This window comes from Gekko japonicus, unplaced genomic scaffold, assembly GCF_001447785.1.
Source record: "Gekko japonicus isolate JY-2015 unplaced genomic scaffold, Gekko_japonicus_V1.1 scaffold412, whole genome shotgun sequence".
NCBI lineage: Eukaryota > Metazoa > Chordata > Lepidosauria > Squamata > Gekkonidae > Gekko > Gekko japonicus.
In genome coordinates, this window is record NW_015160847.1 from 25,159 (window position 1) to 50,270 (window position 25,112).

Below are 25,112 nucleotides of genomic sequence, written 5' to 3' on the forward strand. Positions count from 1 at the left end.
CAAAATGTCACTTTCAGGCAGCAAGTTTCAAACAGTATTGTTAGGCTGGTGGAACCAATAACAGCAAAGATACAGCATTAAGCATTCCACATTAACAGTGGCAATTTTTCTATTTTTGTAACCAACTGAATAAATATACCATTGCTTTGGCAAACTAATAATTTTCATGTCTAGCAAATAGGACTGTTTCTGTGTCTATTCCCTATTTAAAGAAGGATGTTCTGAAATCCAGCTGATGAGATCTTTTTTTAAAAGCAGAAAATAGTCTTAATGAAATTGAATCTTGGACCTATTTGTGTTGGCATTTTTAATTGTAAGCAGTGTTGTTGTCCCATTGAATTAGTCTGTTCTTAAAAATTAGTTTGGCCCTCTCCTTTTGTTTAGAACAAATGCTATGCATCCCCTTTTAAGACTGTGTCATGCTTTAGTTTTAGAAAATGGGCTAAAATCATGTGCTTTACATGTGCTTATAATGATATGCCCCATGTGGAAGCCGGTGCCATCTGTGGTGCCTGGGGCTGCGTCGGGGAGACCGTGACAACTCAATTGCAGACCAGAGGTTTTGAAAAATGTTCGATAATTACAGCTCCCTCTTAAGCAAGAATACTCCAATGCACAGTCCCTGCGAAGCCACATCTGTTCAAACCATTAAAGACGGTTTTGCCACTCATCAGTGTTACAATAAAAATAGTCATCAATCTGGATAAAATCACCACTACTCAGGGTTCCGTTTCATTGATTGGATCACCAGTGGGTGTATAATTGATGCTCGCAAGCACCCCTGACTCTCCTTCTCCTTTTCTTAGTTTCGAGAAAGTTTGCAATGCCATATTTTTGAACGATGGTAAGGGCATGAAAGAGTACAGTAGATTTTTCTTGCATATGATGACTTTCTGGAAAACATGACAAATGAATGCACCTTGTAGAGATATTGAAATGACTATTAAAATCTATGATATAATAAAAACACAAAAATACCTATCAAAAGGGGGAGAGCACATTTATATAAAATGTAGTACAATGATTAATCACTCACATTGGCTAAAAATCAGTAGATGTGACAGTGACCCAGGGCTATTTTTGGGCAGGAACGCACAGGAACGGAGTTCCGGCTGGCTTCAGAGCTGGCCACGCCCACTACAGCCAAAACGTCTGTGTGCCTGGCTACAGAGGGAAGGCCTGGAGAGCGATCCCTCCCAGCAACTCCGAGGCGGGTGGGGCAAGGGGGGGCCTGCATGCCTTCCCTGGCCTGTCCAAAGGCTGGCTTGGCCGGGCTCCCTGCAGCCATGTGGTGCCTGGGCAAGCCAAGGGAAGGCATGGGGGTATGGCCTATTATGCTAATGAGCTGTGCTGTCAAGGGTGTGGCCTAATGTGCTAATGAGTTTCTGCTGCTGGGTGTGGCCTATTATGCCAATGAGTTCCTGCTGGGCTTTTTCTACAAAAAGAGCTCTGCGAGTGACCCACTCCCTTCTAATGAAAGGAGCTCTGACTCTAGAAAGCTTATGCCCAGAAAAACCATGTTGGTCTCTAAGGGGCTACTGGAATTGAATCTAGAAACAGGAAGAGAGCTGGTTAAAATCTTGCCAGCTTATTCTTTATGCCCATAAACGTTGAAAGAATAGCATGTAACATGGCAGCGAATAAAGGAATTATCTTTGCCTACCCATCGGGACTGCCTGCCCCATTCCTACCCTCTCGGCCTACCATCTGAGTAGTGCATACGTGCATAGATTGCGATCTACGTATCTGCAATAGTATGTAATCCTTTCCCCTCGGAACTGAGTGGTAAAGATCACAATATTAAATGTAATAAATGCAATAAATATTGGGTGTACATGATGTTTATGACTCAACATACCTATGGTAAATAAATTCAGAAAATGCTTTATTCCTGAGCAGAATAGGCAGAGTCAAAGTGGGACAGGAGTTAGTTTTAACATGCACAGTTTGTTAATCTGGTCCACAGGGAAGGTCAGAAGTTGGTCTTGAGCTCAGCTTTTTCTTAGAAGGTGCAATGCAGGTGTGACTTTCAGATGTTTTGCAGTGTATGACTTATTGCATATTGATATGCAAGATATTTGTGTAATTTTAATGTATTTATGCTTTTATGGAAGCCGCCCCGAGCCCGCTTGTGGGGAGGGCGGGGTATAAATTTGATAATAAATAAATAAATAAGATGAAAAGACTAAAAGGAAGATGATACATTCAGCCTTAATTACAAGTTTCTGTATGTCAGTACCTTTCTTCATTGTACAATCATCTGTGCTTTAATGAATATTTAATATTTTGAAGATAGCCATATAATTTATGGGCTGTAAAGAAAGGAAAGAACAGTGTTTGATTTTTGAGGTTTTAAAAGATACTTTGATCTCCCTTTGCTTATTAGCATTCATTTATTAGGGTTGCCATCCATCCATCTGCTGGCAACTCCTGGGAGCTTTTTTGGGTGAGGAGGGATGAATGTCATGGCACACAATGCCACAATGTCACTTCCAGTTACATACCCACTTTTGTATGACACCAGTTTTCTCCCTCATTTTGTTCTTGGTGCTCCAACAGAGCCATAGCAGGAGTTCTGGCATCCCTAACATTTGTGTCAGATATACATACCAGCATCTCTCTGATCAACTAAAGCTGTTGTAATGAACTGTGGGCCTAAATGCCACACATTTAGGGTTGCCAAGTCTGATTTTCGCCACAGCGGGGGACTCCCGGCTGACTCCACGTCACTCGGAAGTGATGCAACCATGCCAGGCATGCTGGGGGCGGGGCCACGACCATCCGAGAGAAAACCATAGAGTGGCCAGCGTGCCCGGCGTGGTCGCACCACTTCCAGGTGACGTGCACGTCGGGGTGGGGTTCCCCCCGGGGCCCGATCTGCCGGCGGCATGGAATGGGCCTCTGGGGCGGGGGTTTCCCCACCCCCTGGGGGGACTTGGCAAGCCTACACACATTCATTACAATACTTCCCATCTTGTCATGTTTCTGGTGCTCTTGTGGCCTTACTAGGTCCTCAGGGTGGAATTTGTTTGGTATTTGCTTAAATGAGGATTTTTCCCTGGGGGGTAAGGACTACTTCTCTTCCTTCCTAGAGTTCCAGAGAAGTTCAGAACTGTAAATTCATGCTAACATTCTTGTCAATAACCATGATTTGCCCCCAAATGTAAATTTAATACATATTAATGTAGGTATATTGTACAGTGTTAACCTCTAATTGGAAGTAGTTTAATTTTTTAATTGCCATAAGTCTCAATTATACAAGGCATGGTGTAACATATGTTTTGTAGTTGAACTGGAATAATGCTGAGACAAGATATCTCACATCAAGAGTCATAAAATTTACCCCTGGAATTCTGTCTCTAGAGTGATATTCATCATAGACAAATATGCATCAAGACAAATCTCTTAATAAAGCATTATTGGCAGACAAAGAAAGATTGTTTTACACAAACTCCTGCCAACCAGAAATAGGTAGATATCTTGGGTTTAATAAATTATTGCCAGATATATATTACATACACATGCAAAAGTCTGGAGGAATCTGAGGCGTGGTATTTTCAAATTTAAGCCTCCATCAACCTGATAGCTATTAGAGAGACAGCTTGTAAAAAATTGCTTTTACACTTTCCAAACACTATGCATTAACTTATCCACAATGAAATTAATCATATTACTTGTAAGCAGTAAGCAAATATTGTATGGGGGGAGGGGCTATGGAAAAAGGATTACAAGCTAATGACTTGGCCAAGAAACTCAACACCCAATGGTAAGAAGTGCCCCCCCCACTCACTGCTGTGTGGCAGTAGCCATTTATTATCTCCTGCCGTGCCTCATCAGTTGTCACTGAGACAATGGAGTAATGATTGATGAACAATGTCAGCAATTTCCTAAGAAAAGCTAGTTTTGAGGGACATGGGAAATGGAAAAATGTATTTAAAACATTGCCCTGTGTAGATAAGCTTGACATAATTATTGGTACATGTGCAGTGCACTAGTGTCCAGTCAGTTCATATTTAAAAGTCCCACAGAGGGCAAGAATACTTTGAAAAAACAACCTGGAGCAGAAAAGCAGAGGGAGAGGAAAGAGCCCCCCCCCGCCCCGTGCTGCTTTTTTGCTCCTAATCACTCTGCCTCCCCCCATGCCACTTCTACTTAGAATATACAGCAGTAGGGGATTAACTGTGCATCACATGAATTTAGGCCTTACGGCTAGCATCTCAAGGATGACTTCAGGCTGATCTACGGGTTTGTACACTTCCAGTGGGGGTTATTTAAAAACAAAAAAGTAAAATGTTATTTTTAATAAATAGTAAACCCTGTCCTTCCACATGCCATGTAACAAATTGTTTTTCAAGCTCCTTTTAGTTTCAAAAGTGATTTGCCATTCAGCGTATAAGGTCATATGTGCAGGGGTCATTTAGTAGAAAAAGAGCTAGGGGAACTCATTAGCATAACTCATTCGCATATGCCACACCCCCTGACATCAGGGGCCTGGCGGTGGACCTGCAAGGTCAGCGGGAGTGCGAGAAAGCCCCACCAAGGCCCTCCCTGGCCCCAGGCAGTCAGGGGTGGGGAGAAGCAGGGAGGAAGCAACTTACCCTCCCTCTTCTCCTGCCTCCTCCTGGCTGAATGAGGGCTGAAAGCGGGGCGGCCGGAAGCAGGGGGCGGGGCTTCGTCATGTGCCCCGCCCCCCTGCACCTCACCCGGGGGAACTGCGTTCCCCCGCGTTCCCCCCCCCCCGAAATGACCTCTGCATATGTGCATCTGTGTGCTTTTGTTTGGGAGCAGACTCTCATTACAAATACTGAACAAGCTGCCCATTTCTGTGCATCTGGTCTAAAGCGGATGTGGTTGTCTCAAGGCAGAAAGTACTATTTGGCTTTTCCTACTGTAGTAATGGGTATAATATCTTGAACAGCTTTCCTGGGGGGAAAAAGAGCAAACGCACATGCACACAGAGGCATTAAAAAGTAAAATGTTTATTTTAGTTAATCTATATCAATACCACTTTTCCCAAAAACCTACAGCTCAGAACAGTTTCCCATAAAAGATCAAACAACACAAGCAACGACTACACATAGTTGATACATTTTGCAAAGTTCCCTGTGGTCTTTGTTGTGCTGGTCTTCTCAGGCACATGAGGTATGTCAGTTTACCTATTGGCCACATGAGGCTAACCTTCAATTCAGCTTCTGGCCACACTTTGTGCTTCATGCTCTACTTCTTCTGAGTGATGGAGGCAAGAAATGGGTCCACTCACACAAGGTGTGACTTAGGAAAACCATACTGCTGGGAGACCACAAATAAGCTAGTGTTCTTTTCCTTGTTTTGCTTTATGATTTCGGCCATTCAGGGAATAGCAGAATGGGTAAACTAAGTTCCTGAACTTAAGTCAGTGCCCGCAAAAAACAGTGAATATTAAAAAAAAAATAAAATCATACGCACATTCATGGTCCATGAAAGCCAGGCAGACTGATTTCCACAGAAACTCCCACTGTCCAGACCTCTGTGTATGCTGAGGTTTTCCATTCTCTTGTGTGTGTAAAGTTGATGCATTTAATGTATTATGCATTAAGTAACTGCACACCAAAAGCTGATTCATTTGTCAATGACTGCAGTAAGAAATGGATGGACTTCTTATTTAAAGAAACAACTAGTTAAAAAGGGTTATTTTCGGAGTCCTTGGTGAATACAGTATTTCAAAAAAGGAAGGAAGAGACGGATTTTGAGGACTCCAGAAAGCAGAGAGGGCATGTTACCCAATCAATCCTTCAGTGATTGACAGGCATGATTATGCTCAGAACAGAAGCCTGCTTGTTCTGTGGGGTGGCTGAAGACCACTTCTTGATACTGCTTGCCTCTATGTCTAGCAGGGCTAGCAGCTTTCTAAACAAGGCCATTGAGACGAATAATGATAGAGTTGTAAGCATCCTGGTTTTGCTAAGCAGCAGCTGGTGTTTCCATTATCAAAATGATTCAAGGACATGGCCTAGCTTTATTGACAATTGATGTGCACAACTGCTGTTGTTAAAGTAGATGACAGTGTTTATTTGACAGAACTGTGTTAAGAACCAGTTTTAGCCAAAATTGAGAACCAATTGAAGGGGACACAAGAATCACATGGTACAGTCCTTCCTCGAGAGCAGCTCATCTGACTGAAAACAGAGTGCTGCACTGTTGAATTCTTCCCTGTGTAAGCACTCCATATACACTGAAAGCTAACATGCTGTCAAGGAGAGTTTTTAGCCTAGTCTTTTCCCTGAGGTACTAGTTTTCCACATGAAGGAGACTTTTCAAGACAGAAGGGCAGGTTGTATGCAGGTTTGATTTGGTTTGTACAGCAGAAAGTCTGAGCTTATTCATGGAAGGCTACATGTTGGGAGTAAGTTTTCTAACCTAGCTTGTTCTCAAGTGTACTAGCTTTCCACACGAAGAGAATTTTTAATGATGGAGATATTATTAACAATGCAGTCTGAAGTCGTACAATCCAGAAAGGGTTGTCCTAGATGCTTTTAAGACATGGATATTAGAGCTGAAATTCTGAACTAAAGAAAACATTCTATTCCTCAAATTATCAGTATTACTATTTCTGGTCTGCTTTTAACCATTAATATATGACAATGCAATTTATAGCAGTAGAAAAGAGCAAGAGTCCAGTAGCAGTTTAAAGACTAACAAAATATGTGGCAGGGTATGAGCTTTTGTGAGTCACTGTTCACTTATTCAGATACCAAAGCTCATTTCCTGCCATATATTTTGTTAGTCTTTAAGGTGCTACTGGATTCTTGCTCTTTTCTACTGCTACAGACAGACTAACTACTGCTACAGACAGACAGACTAACATGGCTACCCATCTTGATGTAATGCAGTTTATGACCATTAATTGACGAAAGCATGACACTGATTTCACAGTTAAGACCAGTGAACAAATCAATATTCAGATGCATCCAGTATTGATATTAATAGCCTTGGGCCTGCTTTGCCCACACATGTCATCCCTTAAATTAAACAAATTAAGATCTGCTTAAGGTAGCTTTTCTTTCACAATCAAAACTGCTGCCTGTGTTGCAGGACCTTCGCACGAATGGCTCCACTATAGAATGCTCTTCATAGGAGTACACAATTTAACACTAACCTAGAGGTGTTCAAGAAGTAGTGCCAAGTTTTCTCACTGTAGAACACATTGTGGATTTTTAAAAAATTACCATATTTCAGCTTTTCAATCGGTTTGGTTAGAGATAGCTAGTTTGTAGATTCTACCATTTCTTTACCATTTTATGGCATGCTATATGTGTGTTTACAGAGCAATCCTAAACAAGGCTATTTGGACTCCTATTCAGGTCTATTCATTGGGCTTTACTTACAACAAAGTGTTTGTCTGCAATCCAAAGAACACTTTCCTGGGAGTTAGCACCTTTGTATGAATTGGGATTTACTTCCAAGAAGATGTGTTTAAGATTACTCCCTTTAAAAAGTGCTCCCTTTAAAAGTGCATTCTGATTTTTTTTAATTAGCTGACTTGAACATTTTTAATGCTGAAGACAGGGTATAAATAAGATTAACAAATATCCTCCCACCATGCAGAGAAAAGTGTGGAACCAAAATATAAAAGATGCTCAGAGGAGAAGACTGTGGGAGGAAAGAATCAAGAAAGCACACTAAATTAAAATACAGACAGGCAGGCATTATAGATGATGACTCAGACTGAAGAAATTTAATATGCGGAGGAACAAGGAAGAAGCAGCAAAATGTGTAGCTCTCTGGGAATAAGAACAATCAATGACTGCAGCAGAAACATTTTACAAACACCGGAATGTCAGAAAGAAGCTAGAAAGAAGATAGCTGGAATAGCCCATGTGGGAGGGAGATAGCTGGCGTGTGAACCAGCTATTTGGCTGATGGGCAGGAAGTGACAGATTTCTAAAACGTTGTTGCAGGTGTAGCTTATTTATGATCCTGAGGAGGTGGGAATGGCTGCCTATGGGGAATCTAGCCAGGAAGCAAGACCAAGAAGGAACACTCTGCTGTGCCATAGACCCTGGCTTTGGTTTGTTTTATTACTGGTTTTGTTATCATCACGTCCGTGTGCTTTTCTAAGGGGGAACTCCATTCAGACCAGATGAAAAAAATCTTTACCTGTTCCCCCCCCCCCACCGATCCAGGCAGTCCCCTAATCCTGCTGATGCTTTATCCCAGTTGCCACATTGTGTTGCTGCCTGCCATATTATTAGCACAAACCGTGTACAATTTAACTCCGCAGTGGCGTCGTTGTCTATCTGGCATTTGTATGTAATTGCTGTGACCTGATACTTGTGTAACAAGAGGATAGAGACACTTTGCTTTATCTGGAGTAGATTTTCTATGTAATGTCCATGTAACTAAATTTGAAATGGATAAGCTCGCTGGGATCTAATATGACCTCATGGTGAAAAAATGTGTTTAAATTAACTGAATGTTCAGATGGGCCCTGATGATCAACCAAAAAGCACAGTTTCTCATTCTCATTCAGCAGAGTGTGTGGAAAACAGTACCCTTTCTCCCTCCAATCCTCTCTTGTACCCACACCTTTTGAATGCTCTCTTCCGTTGTCAAGTTAGACCTGGTTAGACCTCATCTAGAGTATTGTGTTCAGTTTTGGGCACCACAATTTTAGTAGGATACAGACAAATTGGAACGTGTCCAAAGGAGGGCAATGAAGATGGTGAGGGGTCTGGAGACCAAGTCCTATGAGGAAAGTTTGAAGGAGCTGGGTATGTTTAGCCAGGAGATGAGATGACTGAGAGGTGATACGTTAAGCAACTTCAAGTACATGAAGGGCTGTCATATAGAGGATGGTACAGAGTTGTTTTCTCTTGCCCTAGGAGGTCGGATCAGAACTAACAGGTTGAAATTAAATCAGAAGAGTTTTCAGCCTGACAGAGCGGTTCCTCAGTGGAACAGGCTTCCTCGGTAGGTGGTGGACAGTTACATTAGCAGGACATTTCATTGGTTGGGTGATACATTACCTGTCCGATGAGACAAGTTGACTCTGCAGTGAAAAAGGGATGAAAACTATGGGAAGGGCCAGCGACACATGTGGGGGCGGTTTCAAACAGCACTAAGAATTGAACCAGCAAGATAGTGTGGGGTTAGGAAGGTAAAAGCAAGAAAGAGAGCAAAGGGGTGATGCTCTTCTTTTATACCTAATTTGTGACCTGAGGCTGATGCCTTGTTGGTCACGTAGTCCCCAGGAAATTTTAAGAGACTTAAACTGTTAATGGGTCAGGAAAAGGGATTAATCATTTGGGCAATTGAAATAATGGTTTGACTAATAATGACACCTCTCAGGAGGAAGGGTAGAGATGAAGGAGAGGAAAGAAGAGCAGTGTTCCTGCTACATTGCTGGTAGTTGGTCTTAACAACCAGATGTTTAACAGCTGTGTTATCTTGATGGGTGGCTGGAGGACATGATGGCTTGTCAATCCCATCATGGAGTATATCCTTTTTTTTAGGCTGAAGAGGAGTACGCACTTCATGTGGTGATGTTAATATGTGAAAGTGGTGGTGGGGAATGCCTGCGTGATTAATAAGGGTGTCTGCAGAGGAATCTCCTGATTCTTTTTACAGAGCATGGCTTCCCTTAGTAACACTTCATGTGGTGATGTTAATATGTGAAGGTGGGGGTGGGGAATGCCTGCGTGATTAAGAAGGGTGTCTGCAGAGGAATCTCCTGGTTCTTTTTTTACAGAGCATGGCTTCCCTTAGTTATCTGCTGCTGGTTCCATGTGTGGAGGAGTCAGGGTGGCCGGTTTGCCTTCTGGCAGGCCCATAGCTACCACGGGGCCCATGGGGCCCAGCCCCTAGCTGTTTTTATGGGGACCCTTCCTGAGCCTTGGCTCCCCTTCACCACCTGGGCCCCCTTCCCCCTGATTGCCTGTCAGCTTGTCAACGGGGAGGGCAAGGGCAGCGATTTCAGAGGCGGCGGATGCACAAGTAGCAACAGCAACAGCAAGGCTGGGCTGAGAGCTGCCCGGGCAGGCAGCGAGCATGAATGGTGGGGAAGAAACCTCCATCTCAGGCTGACACCAGACACTCGCAGTGCTGCCCACCAGGTAAAGCCTAGCCAGGCAAGGCAAGGAAGCAAGCAGGCCCCTCCTTTGGCCCTGTCCAGGTGTGCCCAGATGCGCTCTGGTGCATCAACAAGCCCGCACGGGGCACCTTCATTTCCAGTCCAGCCACCAAGTGCCTTGGGAAGGAGCCGAGAGTGGAGATTATGCTGCTGCTGGTGCCGCACCACAGGAAGGGGGCACTGGGACTCTTCAGGGAAGGAGGGAGCTGGACACTCCGCAGGGAAGGCCTGCTCTTGTGGGGGGGGAGAAGCTGTGGCCACTGCCCTGGAGCCTTTGATTGCGTTAGCTGGCGGGGCCCCCAGGCCCCCTTCCAAAAAAATCCTTAGCTACGGGGTTGCCTTCTGTCGCTGGTCTGGCTGCAGAGGTGCAGGAGCAAGAGGCATCGTGTAGTCTGGCGTGGCACACTGCTCCAGCACAAGGTTCCCCTTGGATAGATCACATGCTTTCAGTCTAGTATAATGACACTGTATCATGAGATCACATGCTTTCAGTCTAGTATAATGGCACTGTAACATGCCTACTGTTCTGTTCATGGCCCCGATTGACTTAATTCACAGTCCAGCTGTGACCCAGCTATTTGGCTGATGGGCAGGAAGTGTGAGACTTCTAAAATGTTGTTCTCTCTTTGTTACTCCTATTAGACTTATTTCTAGCCTCTGATGCAGTGGACCATGCCATCTTGTTGAGGTACTTGGAGGCAGAAGATATTAGAGGAAAATCATTCCTTGCAGACCAGACTCAAAGGATTGCTGTTGGAGACCAGTTACCATCAGCATGGAACCTATTCTGTGTGGTTCCACAGGGTGCAATCCTATCCCCATTGCTTTTCAAGCAAAGCTCTTAAGACAAATCATTTGTAGTTTTGGGATTGGCTGTCATCAATATTCTAATGATACGGCCCTGACATGTACTGTCTGGGTAAGCCTGATCTCATCAGATCTCGGAAGCTAAGCAGGGCCGACCCTGACAAGTACTTGGAGGGGTGATCTCCAAGGAATACCAGAGCCAGGAGGCAGAGGTAGGTTATCAAGCCACCTCTTGGATACATCCTAGCCCCATTAGGGGTCGCCAGAAGTCACCATGACTTCCAGGCTCGCAAGCACATACACACAGACACACAGACACACACACACACACAAATACTCACAAAAATAGTAAAGAAAATAGTCTAATGATACCCAACTCCATATGTCCTTATCCAAATCCTGTGGCTATGCAGTAGAAGTCCTGAATTGCTGCCTGGCTGCTACGGTTAAATAACTAAAAGTGAACAAATAAACTAAATCCAAGATGTATAGAGAATATGCTGGTTGGACAAGTGGCACTCTTAAAGGCCATTTTCCACTTTCAGTGGGTTCAGGTGACCCTTGCTGTCTCAGTTAAGAGCCTAGAGCAGGGGTGTCGAACTCATTTGTTATGAGGGATGGATCTGACATAAATGAGACCTTGTTGGGCCGGGCCATGTGTGTCATAAAATGTAATGCCAGGTAGCAGAGACATAAACTTTATAAAGGACACAATTAAAGATTTTTTAAAACTTGAAATAAAACATGCTTAAAACACTAGCATTCTTCCAATATTTTGTTTATTTAACAGTCTCTGACAACTGACACCTCTGCTCTGAATTATTGCATCAAAATGTCTGTGCTGTAGCAATCTTGAGTATGCTGTTCAGGTGTGTATCTGTAAGCTGCAAACCTACTTTTGATTTATTGACATTTATTACAAAAATCTCATGCTCAGTGTTCCTAGCCTAGGATCCAGAGGAAACCAAGAAATGGCTGGACATTGCAGCCTTTTGTACATAAGTTGCTTCATGTGCTGGTCAAGAACATGAGAAGGCATTCTGACACAGACTGAGGGCCATGTGTTTGTCTACAAAACTATGCTCTTCCCCAGAGAAATAACTACAACTTCCTACAAAGGGGGTGAACTTGGTCTGGACACACACTCTCAGTCTAATCCACCTCACTGGCTTGTTATTCCTCCTCTAAAATAGTTCCCGTTGCTTTCTTACTGAGAAAGACTGGATCATGAGGGGATGAATACAGTGAAAAGGGGGAGGGAACCCAGTTGCACCCAGGAGAGCCCTGGCCTTAAAAGCCCAACAAAACACACACACACTGTAGCAAGGCACACAAAAGCTCATACCTTGAACAAAACTTTGTTATCTTAAAGTGCTCCTGGGGAGGGGAAAGTAGAGTGGTGGGACCAGGCATGGAGTCAAGGGAAGAGGACAGAGAAGTAGAATAGCTCAGCCCCCTTCCAGCCTGTGTCCCATCCCAAAGGTTGTATGCAATGGGGCTAGGATTAATGACCCCCCTCCGACATTGGTGTTGTGCAATGCCAGGTCTATAAACAATAAGACCACGATCCTTTGGGACTTCCTGCTTGAGCAGAAGGTAGACCTGGCGTGCATGACTGAGACCTGGGTGCAAGATGGGGAGACAATAGCTCTCTCCCAGTTAGCTCCTCCCGGGTTCTCGGTCCTTCACCAATCACGAACTAGCCTTCAGGGTGCTCCCACCACCAAAGATCACGGGCATTAAGTGTGCCGGCCTGGTGTGGGAGGCTGGGGAGAGTTTAGCAATTTGGCTAGTGTACCAACCGCCCAATGCACCGGCCAATAGCTTGCCGTCCCTGGTGGAGGCCATATCAGGCTGGGCACTGGAACACCCTAGACTGATAGTCCTGTGTGATTTCAATGTCAATGCTGATGACATGACCTCTACGCAGGCAGAGGACCTAGTATCATCCATGGCGGCACTGAGACTGTCCCAATATGTAACAACCCCCACTCACTGAGCTGGGCACATGCTCGATTTGATCTTTGCAGTGGGGGTGACAGTGGACCGTATCACTGCTTTGGCAGTGCCATGGTTTGACCACCTTGCCCTGAGGGCCCGACTGAATGTCCCACCCAAACCCTGTTTGGGTGGCAAGCATATTTTGGCTCGCCTGCGTAGCCAAATGGACCCAATGCAGCTCCAGATGGCTCTTCAGGATCCGATGCCCCCTGGTGGCTCATTAGATGAGATAGAGGACTGGCACAGCCAGCTCTCAATGGCCATTGATGAGATCGCTCCCCAGCACCCTCTGCACCCCCATTCTAAGCTTGCTCCCTGGTATACCCAGGAGTTGCGACTTATGAAATGAGGACTAAGACGACTAGAGAGACAGTGGTGGTGCACCCACAACGAAGTCACAAGAGCATCTTATAGGACGTTTATGAGATCCTACAAGATGGCAGTCAAAGCAGCGAAGGAATACTTTGAGGCCACAATTGCATCTGTGAGCTCACGCCCAGCCCAATTATTTAGAACTATTTGGTCCATTACTACTCTGCCTCAGAGCAAACCAAATGTTAGCGAATTGGATATTGTCTGTGAGGCTTTTGCGAGCTGTTTCAGAGACAAAGTCTTGTTATTCCGCCGTGAACTCCCCACCACATTTGAAACAGTGAGTGAGCTCGAGGCCCCTTGCACGTCTTCTGGTCGGGTTATGGATTATTTCAACCTGCTCAGCCTAGAGGAAGTTGACAAATTGCTTCTGACTGTACACCCGACCACTTGCTCCCTGAATCCATGCCCTTCATGGCTGATTAAAGCTGGCCATGCGGTGTTTCAAGGTGCCCTCAGGGGAATAGTCAACAAGTCCCTCTTGGAGGGACTGTTCCCAGGAGCGCTCAAGGAAGCAGTGGTACATCCTCTACTTAAAAAATCATCCCTGGATCCGGCCGAATTGGTGAACTGCTGGCCAGTCTCCAACTTGCCCTACATGGGTAAGCTGATAGAGAGGGAAGTGGTGATGCAGCTTCAGAGCTTTTTTGGACGACGCTTCCATCCTAGATCCCTTCCAGTCTGGTTTTCACCCGGGTCATGGGATGGAGACGGCTTTGGTCATCCTTACAGATAATCTCCGGAGGCATCTGGATCGAGGAGGAAGTTGACAAATTGCTTCTGACTGTATACCCAACCACTTGCTCCCTGAATCCATGCCCTTCATGGCTGATTAAAGCTGGCCATGCGGTGTTTCAAGGTGCCCTCAGGGCTCTTGGAGACAAGTCCCTCTTGGAGGGACTGTTCCCAGGAGCGCTCAAGGAAGCAGTGGTACATCCTCTACTTAAAAAATCATCCCTGGATCCGGCCGAATTGGTGAACTGCTGGCCAGTCTCCAACTTGCCCTACATGGGTAAGCTGATAGAGAGGGCAGTGGTGATGCAGCTTCAGAGCTTTTTTGGACGACGCTTCCATCCTAGATCCCTTCCAGTCTGGTTTTCACCCGGGTCATGGGATGGAGACGGCTTTGGTCATCCTTACAGATAATCTCCGGAGGCATCTGGATCGAGGTGGAGTGGCGGTGCTGTTGTTGTTGGACCTGTCAGCCACGTTTGACACTGTCGACCATCAGCTACTGGCCCACCGCCTCACTGGTGTTAGGACTCAGGGGCTTGCCTTGCAATGGCTCTTCTCCTTCCTCCAAGGCTGGGGACAAAGGGTTGCGCTGGGGGAACAGCTTTCCCGATGGCACCCACTTGACTGTGGAGTGCCTCAGGGGGCTGTGCTGTCCCTGACATTGTTTAACATCTACATGCGCCCCCTTGCCCAGATAGCATGGAGACATGGGCTGGGGTGTCACCAGTACACTGATGACACCCAGCTTTATCTGCTGTTGGGTGGCTGGTCCGACTCCAAACCGGAAGATTTCGACCAGGCATTATAAAATTTAGGCTGCTGGGCAGGAGACTCAAGGCCAGGCCCTCCAAGGTAGCCTTCTCAGAAGTGCTACCTGTTCCATGCGCAGGGCCGGAGAGACAGGCACAGATCCGGAGTCTCAATGCGTGGATGAGACGATGGTGTAGGGGGGAAGGTTTCAAGTTTGTTAGGCACTGGGATACTTTTTGGAACAAGAGGGAGCTGTACAGGCGAGACGGTCTCCACTTGTCCCGAGAAGGAACCAGGCTGATGGCGCTTAAAATCAAAAAGGTGGCAGAGCAGTTTTTAAACTGAATATTGGGGGAAAGCCGACAGGAGACGAAAAGTCTCTGGTTCGGGTTGGCAGCTGGTGCAAAATGCTGCAGCCAGGCTGTTGATGGACCTCCCAATGCAGGAACACATTCAGCCTATGCTGAAGGCATTATACTGGCTACTGATAGCATACCGAGTTCGCTTTAAGGTGCTGGTTCTTACCTTTACAGCCCTTTATGGCCAGGGACCTACATACCTGAGGGACCGCCTTTCCCCACATGTTCCCCAGAGAGCACTGCGATCAGGGTCTCAACACCGACTCACCCTTCCCGGGCCAAAGGATGCCAGACTGGCTACAACCAGGGCCAGGGCATTCTTGGTGGTGACTCTGCTCTCATAGAATGAGCTCCCGGAGGAGATCAGGGCCCTGTGGGACTTTATGCAGTTCCGCAGGGCCTGCAAGATGGAGCTGTTCTGCCAGGTGTTCAATTAGGAGCCTTCCCGGAGGAGAATGCCCTGCCCCTTGAAATCTTAGAGCAGCCTGAGCCACCCATACAACGTTAGATCAAGATCGACCATTAGGATGGCATGGAAGTTGAGCGCCATCTTGGATGTAACGTTAAATTGATATCTGTCATTGGAAATTGGATTATTATTGTTAGCACCTTTTAATATTGTTACTGCTATGGTTTTAAGATTGTTATTTTATGCATTGTAGTTTTTATGTTGTGGTAATCCGCCCTAGCCTGACATGGCTGGGAGGGCGGGGTATAAATATAATAAATAAACAAAGGTGCTTGGTATTTCTCCCGGGCGATTGAGGCAGCCCTGCAAAGCAAACTCTCCCTCATTCCCTCCCTCTCTTCAGGGAGGAGCCTCAGCCAGTGGAAGGAAAGAAAGGCTTCCTTCCCTTTTCTCCTTCAGCCTGGCCAGGAAGCACGGTCTGGCTGTTCCCTCTCTCCCCCTGGGAGGAGGAGGGGGAGGAGCCTCAGCCATTTCTTTACCAGACTCTCTCAATCACACAGGAGTCCTGTACAATTGAGAGAGACTGATAAAGCAAGCTGTAACATGGCAGCAGTAGCAGAACTGTAAATAGAAGTAGGAAATAGCCATGGCCTTGCAGGCTTGATTGGGGCCCTCTGAGGGCCTGGTCTGGCCCACGGGCCACATGTTTGACACCTAGAGGTTATACATGAGCCAACATTATTACGGGAGAAGCAAGTAAATGCAGCTGCAACCCCCCCCACACTTTCTTCCAATTCAGTCATGCCTGGAACGTGGCTTCCTACCTTGACACAGCCGATCTGGCCATCTTGATCCATCAAGACATTCATAGAAGACTACTGTTACTGTCACCTCAAAGTCAACTTAGATTCCAGTTGCTGCAGAATGCAGCAGCTTGGTTATTATCAGGAACTAGGCAGAGCATGCAGTCAGTCCATTGGCTGCCCTTCATTTACTAGGCTCAGTGCAAAGTATTGGTTATCACATAAAACCCTTCATGGCCTTAGTCCTTCATATTTGCAGGACTGCGTCTTCCCCTATGCTCCACCAAGAAAGCTTCACTCACCTGAGCCGGGCCACCTTGTAAATGGGCAAAATCAGCAACTACCCACACATGTGCATTCTCTGCTGTGGCCCCTACCCTATGGAAAGGCCTACCTGGTAAGGTCAGAAAGGGTTCCAGTCTCCTGGCTTTCTGCAAACTATCCAAAACTTAATTATTCAGGAGGGCCTTTTTACACAGGTAACTGGGCTAAATTGTAATGAAATGGATCAGAAAAATGCTTTGGATAGGGACTTTGGGCTTATAGTATGTACTGTCAGTTGCTGTAAGTATGATTCTACTATGAAATTTCTGCACTGTGTAATGTGTTATGTTAACACTTATGCTTTGTTTCAGCTCTGTTTCAGATTTGTGTTTGGTTTCAGATTTCTACAGTCCAAATCCTATTGCACTGTTTATTGGATGTCCCATCCTGTTGATTGTATTGACTTATATTATGTAATCTACCTCGAGTCTCAGTGAGAATTCAGACCGTAAATTATGTAAATAAAGAGCTCATGTCCCAAGTATACCTCAGTTCCTCCACTGCCTGAACCTAATATAGTCCACTTGAGCAACTACCAACTGGTAGCAGGGAGACTCACAGAAATGGTTCCAAGTTTACATGAAAGTTTGTTCTCATCTGTTTTATTTCTGTCTTAAATTAAACCATATGCCAGAAGATGGGTTGCCAAAGCTCTGCTTACATGAACAATCTGAATTTATTTCTACAAGCACCTGGCTTCACAAAATCAACCATTTCATGCAGTCATATGGCTTCTCCAAGAATTATTTCAATGGAGAGTGTAAGTTCAGTCACAGGGTACAGTTGAGAGTCCCATGACACAGCCAGCATGCTGAAGGTAAGCAAGTTTAGCTCTGGTGAGTGCTCAGATGGGAACCTCCTCAGAACCCAGTGTACAATATTCTGACTTCCACGATGGACAAAAAGTGGGATATAAATAAATGTTCATTTTTCAGCAATATCTCAGAAATACTGTGTATGATGGTCCTGATTTCACATTAGACAATAAGGAAATATCTCTTTGCACCAACTTTACTGTCTAATGTGTCTAAAAAGCAAGACATCATACACAATAATATAATTTCAACATGGACTCTAATATTGTCTATTAGATCTTGCTAAGCTTGAGTTAATGAGGTTTTAAGCTGACTGAGACTCACCTGATACAGATGGCAGTATCACAATGGGCTTCTCAGTCTGCATTGCTGTATATGTGAAGACAAGATGCAGAAGGTGTTTTTCAAGAAATATTCCACTGTAGGAGTATTTTGAATACTTTTCTAAGGTAGTTCCTCTGAGTTAATGAACAGTTCTCTAACTAATAGAAATAGGAGTTTTTCTGGCCTATAGTAATGAGGAGCCAGTATCTCACTGGTTGTTATTTATTTATTCTTGACTTTTATTCTGCTATGCTTTATTATGGCAGAACTGACCTGAACTGAAGGAAGACTCACAGGTAAAGTACAGCATTAGACCATAAGTGGTATCTTCACAGCAAACTGCCTCATGTCTGCTATGTGGAGAATATTTTGTGACTGATGCTGGATTGCAATCTGGGGTGATTTTGAAGTACTGAGAGCATCTTATACCCCCATGATGGCTATAGGAGATCTTATTTATTTGTTTATTATATCCTATTTTTCTCCCCAACAGAGACTATAATGCTCAGGGTTTTAAATGCCATTTTAAAAAAGATAAGATGCTGTGACGTTTAACCAGTGTGGTCTCTACCCTAACCTCCACCTGACAGAAATGCCCTGAGTGGCTTCTGGACATAGTAATTCCCAGGTAAGGCCTGAAGTAAAGAGGGGGGGAGTTACTTTTATTATCTTTTCTGATGGAACAAAGTTGTTCCGTGAAGAGGCTTGGAACTATATATAACACACAGTATTTGCTGGGCTCACAAAGTTATGTTTCAGTAAATGGTGTAAGTGTTCAGAGGACAGTAATTAGCCAAACTCTGATTCCTGAGATGAATCTTTGGTCTTTTCCTGCCTTATAAATCTCACAGTATAAGTGTGAGCACCTTCTGGTATTCTAGTAACTTAGCCCACTACCCCTGAAAAACAGATACTGATATAGCACAGTCTCTTCTTTTAAGTGTTCAGTGAAATTAGCCTGCTTTATCTCCAAAGCCAGGCTCTGAGACATACAAAGTCTCCTGAGAAAGGATTTCTTCTGGCCTCCTCCTCTGAAGGCACAGACCCTATCTGAAATCTTTCAATATTTTAACCTGCTTATTCTCAAACCAGGCTCTAAAACAGGATCCCCTTATCTTTTCCTAAAGTCGCAGACTGTCTCAAACCATTTACTATTTTAGCCTGCTTACACTCAAGCCAGGCTTTGAGACATACAGAGTCTACTGAGAAAGGATCTCTTTAACCTAACTATCTAACCAGAGCTGACAGTGACTGATTTCCCCCCCCCACTCTCCCCTCCCATCTGGTTCCTTCAGTATCCATTGGCTTTGATTGGCTGCTACCTTCTTGGCACACACATCAAACAGGAATGCAAGGGGGTGGGGACTGACAGAAAGGGGCAGGACCTTTGGCTGTCCATCACAGGGACCCAAACAGTCTTACAACATTCCCCCCTTCTCTATTTTACCCTCAAAACAACAAACTGTATGAGGTAGTTTGCCTGAGAGAGAATGACTCGTTCAAGGTCATCCAGTGAGCTTCCACTGGAGTGAGGACTCAAATCTGGGTCTCCCAGATCCTGGTCCAATACTTAACCACTACACCACGCTAGCTCTCCTACAAAACATACAGACTATATATACCATGTGGAGGAGTTCATTTTTATGCACCCAGAAACAACTAGATGGAATATTGAGGGATTTGCGAGCAAATCTCTCACAGGTTTTTTTAAACAAATACAAATTGCAGCCATGATGATCTGATTCAATTTGGACCTGCAGTGCTTTAGTCCTTTTCCCTCTGAAGTTTTCTCAGTGTCTGTTATATACTGAGATAACCACATCAGCGCTAGTGATGTCACCTTCAGGATCTCCCTGACTGGCCCATACAGGTAGCCGAAGTCTCCCACCACACCGCCTGTGACCGGGTCCTCTCCCGTGTTTTGGATTGGGTGGGGAGGGTATGGCCTGCCGGCCGACCGGACACAGAATTCACCACTTTCATTTCCCGGCGTGACAAGCTGTCAGCGCACAAGGGCTGCCTGTTATGGGGAAGCAGAGTGGTCGTGCCCACTCCCCTGTGCCAGTGGATACTCACAGCTCTACACAAGACCCACCTGGGGATCATACGCATGAAGGCTTTAGCCCACAGTTATGTGTGGTGACCAGGAATGGACAGGGACCTCTATCATACGAGGTCTCTACGGAAGAGGGCCAGTTGCTCCGGAGGCAAGTGCAGGCGTCTACTTCCCGCGGACCCAGCAGAGGGTACAAACCCCGAGGAAAGTGATGTGGAGTTCCAGACCCCCGGGGAACAAGAGCCCGAGGATGGCACACTGGCCCTCAGAGAGCAGCAGGTACCTAGCGCACAATTCCCTGAGAGAACCTGCCAAGCACAGGACCCAGTGACACCAGGGAAGACCGTTCCCGGGCCTGCCCTGACCCTTTCATCAGAAAGGGCAGCGGAACCCCCGACGCGAGTCGCGGGTCCTCAGTGCTACAGACGGAGCCTCGCCACTCGACTTGCGAGTGAAGACGACGGTGTATCTCAGAGACTATGTAAGCTAGGGCCTCCAGACTGTGGGGGGAGGGGTGTTACATACTGAGATAACCACATCGGCACTAGCGAGGCCATGCAGTCAAACACACCTTCAGGTGCTAGAACAGTAGAGGAATCGGATCCTAGGTCAGACCAATTAGAGTGCCCGGATTCTAGAGGAGACCTATTATGGACTCCTCCACTGTAAATAACCTATAACGGGTGTTGGGGTGTGTGCTGGGTGTAGGGTACTGCAGGGATATAAACGGGGCTCAGTCCTCACTAGTTTGTCTTTTGTTTTGCTTGCTTAATAAAACATGAGCTGATCACTTCTCAACGCCTCCGAACTTTACAGTGTCTATTGTTCTTCATCAAAGAGCAGATACTGACATGTATCCACTGGACATTACAAAATGATTGAATGAACATTTCTAGCCTTACAACTAAAAGTTTCTTGGGAAATATTTAGATTACCTCAACCCATCACACAGGCTGATTTTTCCCATCTTCATAACTGATTTTCCACAGCATGTAAAGCTGCATAATGGCTTGCAAACACTTGCTTCCTAAAATTCACTTCACTTTTCAGCTAAGTGGGTAATTTAAAAAACAAAACAAAAATTGAAATTGAGTTTATATGAGGCATTTTCAACAGTAGCACATCTCACATTTTGCTTTTAATTTAATTATTGTATGGCAGTAGGTGTAGTATAAGGAGCTACAGTGGCTCAAGTTGTTAAGACACTGAACTGCAGGCTGGAAGGTCGGTAGTTCAGCAGTTCAAGACCCAAGTGCCGCATGACAGAATGAGCTCCCGTCTCTGGTTCCAGCTCCTGCCAACCTAGCAGTTCGAAAGCAAGAGATTGCAAGTAGATAAATAGGTACCACTTTGGTAGGACGGTAACAGTGTTCCGTGTGCTTTGGCATTTAGTCATGCCAGCCACATGACCACGGAAATGTCTTCGGACAGCACTGGCTCTTCAGCTTGGAAACGGAGATGAGTACCGCAACCCTAGAGTTGGATTCGACTGGCTTTCGAGCAAGGGAAACCTTTACCTTTACCTAGGTGTAGTATAGTCAGGAGATCTGAAGATTGTCTGGCACCCTGAATCTCTAGCTCTTTTTGTGGCGAGCTATGTTTATTTTGGGGGGCTGAGAGAACTGTGACTGACCCAAGGTCACCCGGCTGGCTTCAAGGGGAGGAGTGGGGAATCAAACCTGGTCTCCAGATTAGAGTCCACCTTTAACTTTGGGAAGTTTTGCATAAAAATGGAATGCTGCTGTTTGACTTTTTCTTTAGGGTGGACTTTATTGGGAGTCACTGAGTGTACAACAATTTAACAGTTAGTGTCAAAGAGAGTATGCTTCTGTGCCTTAAAAACAAAGACATCTCTTAGAAGCAGACTGGGACACGATCAGACAAATCTTCACTGGGAAATTCCACGACAGGAGAGGGTCAGAGACAGCATTCTGGAGGATTTCGCAAACACTAAGAAAAATGCTGCATCTTTTTTTTTTTGCAAAACTTAGATCATTTCAGAGACCACAAAGCAGACATCCTTTCACTATCCCAAGCAAAAGCAAAAAAAAAAAAATCACTGCTTTAATATCTTTATCTTTAATAATGAAATACTGTGCAAAAGCCAGAGGACTGCCCAGCTTAATCATTAATTTCACTTCAAATGTTATTTTGGAAGATTATTGCTTAAGGTTTTGCTACTGAGACAGGGAGGAGATTTCTTTGGTCTCTCAACCATCCTTATCAGACTGCTGGCAAGCCTTCCAAGTTTCGGTCACAGAAAAAAAGTAAGACTTATAGAGAAAATATCGACCCTCAGAGTGACAATTCCATTAAAATGCACTGCAAGTATCTTGGAATCAGTACAAGACAGATTCATGTTGCAGTGAATTAAGCCAAAATATGGGTAAGACACACTAAAATTTGGTGAGACATGGCAGTGGGGGGTCTGGGGAGGGAACAAAGGTTGTGCTAACAGCATATGCAATCCATTAAACTTTGCTCTTCACGTAAATAGACAGGGAGGAACAACAACAGAGATAAAATTTGCAACTCCCTCATCTAAGAAGCAAACACAACTCTGGGGTATGTAACTGCCAAAGAAGTTGGTGTGTTACAACATTTTGGGGAGTAATTTCTTAAGCTGATATCTGAAGTAGCTGGGATTTTATGACCATTAGTAAATGCATTCATTGTTCACAACTGACACAATTTCATGTAAGCAAAGATGCCAGAGACAGAACAGTCATCTCATTTGTTAGCGATAATATCATAGTAGAGGAACCAGAAAGGTGTAGTCAGACCAGGATGCCAACAATCTGAAAAGCATCAAAAGCACCCTTTAAGCATTTAGAATAATTACATAGCAAACAAGAATGAATCCTAGACTAAATGAAGAAAAGATAATAAGGGGTCTATATCCCTTGATGAAATGAAAAGTGACATACAAAGGCCATGGGGCTTGGGATGATGTATGTTTCCCATGTTGCATCAGTTTTCTTCTCATCATTTTGAAGGCATTTGTAAATGGGAAAAGGGTCGAGACTAAATATTATAGTTGGAGACAATAATGTCTGTCCTGTTGGTCTAGATAACAGTAGTCTCCTCCCCAATAAGGAGTTGCAAAGCAAGATTGGGGGAGTAGAACGCTGAGGAAGAGGACCTTGATAGCACAAAGTGTTGGTGCTATAGATGTTCCCTTGCAGTGATCACTAATTAGCTATGCCAATAGCTGCTGGTCCTTGGAAGGATTGGCATGAAAATCACATAATTACAATGCAAAAGCACTCCCCCATTTCCCCAAGCCTTTTCCTGCTTTCCTAAACAATGGCGCAGAATGCAGCGGCCAGGCTGTTGTTGGGCCTCCCCTTGCAGGAACACATCCAACCTGTGCTAAAAGCATTGCACTGGCTGCCTATAGTGTACTGAATTCACTTCAAGGCGCTGTACCGCCACCACCATACAAATTGCTTTTAGTAATTATGCTGTGGTTTATGTTGATATTTATACTGCTGTTTTTATCTGTTGCAATTTTATGTAAGCCGCCCTGAGCCTGCCCCTGATGGGGAGGGCGGGGTACAAGTAAATGAATGAACGAATAAATGAATAAATAAATAAAATTAAGGAACTCAGTTTTCTCATTGTATGCATCTTCCTCTTTTGCTGTCTGTTTCCACATGCTACACCAATTGAATATAGGATGCTGACATGTTCAGAATCAGACCTCCAGTCCTTCCAACTCTATGTTGTCTACTTTTGAGTGCAGCAGAATCTCAGTGCACGCACGGAAGCTTATATCCAGAATAAAACTTTGCTAGTCTTAAAGGTGCCACTGGACTCATACTTTGTTCTCATGTCTGTACTGAGCCCACGTGTAACAGACCATTAACAGCATTTCATTGGAATCCACCCTCCTTGTAATTCATTAAAGTTGCTTTTTGCAGTTATAGTACAAACAAAGGAAAGCTACTAAATAAGGAGCAAGTGGCGAGCCTACCTATGAGAGTTGCCAAACCCCTTAAGGTCAAAACAAAGAAACAGTGTGATGAAATTGACAATAACATTTAATAGTTCCTATGGACATCAATTTGTATATCAATAAAAACTTTTGCAATATAGCTCAGCCTCAGGAAATTCTAACATATTCAAGAAAAAGTCCAACATCCTCAATGAGCACCCGGTTATACACTCCTTTCAACAATCTTCCTCAGGCGTAGTCCTATTATGTTAGAAGGTGTCAGCCTCTTGATACAGTTTAACTTCTTTTGCTTCCTTCAAATAGTTGCAGCATTAACTTTTTTACTTTCTTCAAATTATTACAGCTTAACTTTTTTTTCAAATTATCCTAAAACAAACATGATTATTTAGAATTGAAAGAAACATGAAGCTGAATGGAAAATAGTTTTGTTCTAATTTATAATTTTTAAAACATTATTACTTTTTAACTTTAACAATTTTAAACTTACTTCCAGTTTCATTTCAAGTATTTGTACTAGGAGCAAGCCAGTTAATTAATTTCTTAATAGTAGCAACCAGTCCTCTTTTTTTATCTGGCTAGAAGCCTTCCAATTTCAAATTGGCTGACAAATGCTCTTTATCTCACATTGGTGGCTCAATTGCTCTCCAGTAGATTATAGGAGTAATATTTCAGTCTTCTTTTCTATCCGGCTGAAAGCCTTCTCTTTAAATAAGCTGACAATTGCTCTCCACCTCTCAAGTTGGAACTGAAACTTTCAAAAAACTATTCTGATTGATTCCATGCAGCTGCATGTTACATACTTCTTTCTTAAAGCTATACCATTGACAAGGTTACCAAAGGCTGAACTCCTATATATAATACATTCACTTATAAATAATTCTAAATAATTTTGTGAGTAATCTTAAATAAACTGGGCTCTATTTATCTTATAAATCCATTTTCAATTATTACAGGTTAACATTTCTTTTTTTACTATCTTCAAATTATCTTGGAAGCCAACATGGTCTTTGGAATGAAAAGATACATGAAGCTGAACGGATTATTGGCTTCCAAGAGATCACGGGAGGAGGTGGAAGTCCAATAAAAAAAGGCAGACAGCGGCTGGTAACAATTAGTAGTGGAGGCTTTATGTTTGACTTCTAGAAACTAATTAGTTCATTGTGAAGACCTTGGATTCTGATATGAGACAGTAAACATGAGATATTTATTTCAAGAGTTGATAAGTGGAAATTGATAAGAATTGTAATTACTACACACTCAGATTAAGCAATCTATGTGAAATGGGTATTTG